Here is a 3,623-nt window from a genome sequence, read left to right as displayed (position 1 = left end):
GGCATATTTACGGGATCCTGGCGGTCGGCTTTCTGACTGCTGGAATAACGAATGCCGGCATGCCGGTCCAGCCAGCTTGATTATTCTGTCACCAGCGAGTACTAGATACTGTTGATAGCAATGCATTAGGGTACATGTAGTTTTAGGCCAGCACAGACTGCACAAAACTGGGACTGTGCAGACGCACATACAGAAACGGCTAAGTTTCAAAGATGGGATGACTGGGGAAAGCCGGGAACCAGAGAACTGTGAGTGTGGAGGAAGCTGTTTGCGGGGATCAAGCCGTGTTAGATGCCAGTGATAGGTGGCAGGACAGCTGGAGGAGGTACAGTGTAAGGCTGACATGGGCAGGAACAGTACAATCCGGCTGGAGAAAAGCTGGTGACAGCATCTGCAGGACCAGGCCTGCCCTTTTATCCCCTAACCTGATTCCTTCTGTTCCTTCCCCTCCACCCTGTCACCGGCAATTCTAATTTGCTCCCCTCCTTCCACTCAACCCTGCCTGCGCCCTCATTCTACCCTTTTTTAGAGCTGCATAGGACAGAGGAGCTGGGAAGTTATCTGGAGGGATGATCCTAATGTTAATGTGTAGTGTACTGTAGTGATTTAGTGTAGCATATAGGGAGGGGGATATAGTATAGTGATGTAGTTCAGCACCAGTGGTGCAAATGTGCGGGTACAGGTGGGTACGGCGTACCCTTAAGAATTTAGCCGTGGGTACGCCGTACCCACACCGACGGGCCGCCACTCCTCCCCGCTCCCCGTCCCTCCCTCCCTCTGCTGCTCCCGCCGCACCGCCGCTGATGTGAGGGGAGGAGAGCGCAGCCTGTGCCTCTCCTGCCCCTCAGTGTCTTCGTTTAATTCAGCGCTGCCCGTGAGCCAATCAGAGCTCGCGGATCGGCAACCAAGGCTGCCATACCGCGAGCTTTGATTGGCTCACGGATTGGCGCTGAATTGAACTGAGCCGCCCGCACCCGCCGTACACTGAGGGGAAGGAGAGGCGCAGGCTGCGCTCTCCTCCCCACACACACACAGGAAAGCAGCGCCAGCAGCAACGGTGAGCAGCAGGGGAGCGGTCTGTGTGTGGGGGGGCTTCATGTACACCTGGCACTGGGGGCATATCTGGCACTGGGGGATATCTGCCAATGGGGGCATATCTGGCAATGTGGGGACATGTGTATCTGGCACTGGGGGGGCATGTATACCTGGCACTGGGGGCATATCTGGCACTGGGGGCATATCTGGCAATGGGGGAACATGTGTATCTGGCACTGGGGGCAAATCTGGCACTGCGGGGACATGTGTATCTGGCACTGGGGGCATATCTGACACTGCGGGGACATGTGTATCTGGCACTGTGGCCATATCTGGCACTGCGGGGACATGTGTATCTGGCACTGTGGCCATATCTGGCACTGCGGGGACATCTGTATCTGGCACTGGGGGCATATCTGGCACTGCGGGGACATGTGTATCTGGCACTGTGGCCATATCTGGCACTGGGGGGACATGTGTATCTGGCACTGAGGGCATATCTGGCACTGGGGGGACATGTGTATCTGCCCCCAGCATTTCTGTATCTGGCACTGGGGGCATATCTGGCACTCTGGGGGCATTTGTGTATCTGGCACTGTGTGGCAATGTGTATCTGGCACTGTGAGGCAATGTATATCTGGCACTCTGGGGGCATTTGTGTATCTGGCACTGTGGGGCAATGTGTATCTGGCACTGTGGGGCAATGTGTATCTGGCACTGTGGGGCAATGTGTATCTGGCACTATTGGGGTCATATGTGTATCTGCCTCTCCCCCTATACGTGTATCACGCCCCCATTTTCATTGGCCACGCCCCATGTGGCATTTGCCCACACCCATTTTTTGGCGTGCGCGCCTTCGGCGCGCACACACAGTACCCGTAAGACATTTTTTCTACTTGCACCACTGACCGTGAGAGCCGCCATCCGGGGTCCCTGGCCACAGGGTCATCGAACCCTGGGTGCTCACTGTGCACCAGACAGCTGGCAGCGGAAAGTATGCCCCATCTCCCTAATTATCACCCCCAGCCATAGGCAGCATGCAGGTAGTGGCAGTCCTAGTAGCTTTATTAATGTTAGCAGTTCCGGGTCACAGGCTATAGCGCCAGTTTTACCAGCAGAGTACACAGAGCTTTGATTATAATAGCAGCGGTGTGACCCACCATTGCAGCATTGCTCATTTCAGGGCACACTTGTGTCAGTGTGGATACTCTATGATGCCACCATTATGCGAGCCGTTCACTACCTTCAAATTTGCTGCACATTCCGGGCTGTGGGCAATGCTTATTGGCAGAGCGGCCATTCCTGCACCCCAACTCGGATGACTGAACCGGGGGACTTGTAACTGAGGTTTGGGTCTTCCGACCAGCTCAGCCATCTTAAGATCACTGGAGCAAGCCCGACTCCCTTTCCTCGTAGGCGCGCTTCATCATACGGATAGCTCTTCAGTGACCCCTGCAGCTAGTACTATACTATATGTAGACTGAATGCCTTACTGCACACAGCAGCTTTGTCTCTGTTCTTTCTGCTTGCTATCACTCTGCTTCCCAGTAGCGGATTTACCACAAGGCAACCAAAATGGCTACTTAGGGCCCTGCGGGTCCCAGGGGGCCCTGCTGAATAAAGGACATTTCCGGCAGATCACAAGCTTTGCCGAAATTGTCCGAGAGCTGGGCTGTCTGTCAGTGATTAGACACCTGTTGGGTTCCGGCTCCAGTGCACGCCTTTGTCTTAAGCCCTGCAGTGTTGTGCACGTGACCCATCCTGATACACGTGTGTATGATGTCAGGCGTGCAGAGAGAGGAGACGGGAGGTGCAGAGAAAAACATGAGGTATTTCACTGTACTTTATTACAGTACTTTTTACATTTTGCACAACATACACCTACATCAATATCCAATCAGGCGGCGGTGTGGCGGGGGGGGGGGGGGGGTTGGGGGGTCAGTGTTATTTTAAGTACAGTGTATAATATCATCCTGCTGCAACCATGGCTGGGGGGGAGGCACACACTCTACTGGTGATATATCAGTATGCTATTATGTTCTATTTTAAGTAGAGATGTGTGGCGGGCACTTTTCGTGTTTTGGTTCTGGTTCCATGCTTGTGCTTTGGATATGGATTGGTTTTGCTAAAACCACCCTTTCGTGTTTTGGTTTGGTTTTGGATCTGGATGAATTTTGATCCTATGGTATTATTAACCTCAATAACATTTATTTGCACTCATTTCCATTCTATTCTGAACACCTCACAATATTGTTTTTAGGCCAAAAGGTTGTACCGAGGTGGCTGTATGACTAAGCTAAGCGACACAAGTGTGCAGTACAAACACCTGGCCCATCAAGGAGTGGCACTGCAGTGGCAGACAGGGGGGCAGATTTAAAAAATAGGCCCCAAACAGCACATGATGCAAAGAAGAAAAAGAGATGTAATTATGTAGCTGGATGGCTAAGCTAAGCAACACAAGTGTGCGGCACGAACACCTGGCCTATCTAGGAGTGGCACTGCAATGGCAGACAGGATGGCACTTAAAAAACTAAGCAGATCATGCAAAGAAGAAAAAGAGATGCAATGAGGTAGCTGAATGACTAAGA

Source organism: Pseudophryne corroboree, chromosome 11 (assembly GCF_028390025.1).
Source record: "Pseudophryne corroboree isolate aPseCor3 chromosome 11, aPseCor3.hap2, whole genome shotgun sequence".
NCBI classification, from domain to species: domain Eukaryota; kingdom Metazoa; phylum Chordata; class Amphibia; order Anura; family Myobatrachidae; genus Pseudophryne; species Pseudophryne corroboree.
The sequence above is the reverse complement of the archived record's forward strand: the minus strand, read 5'-3'. Positions refer to the sequence as shown.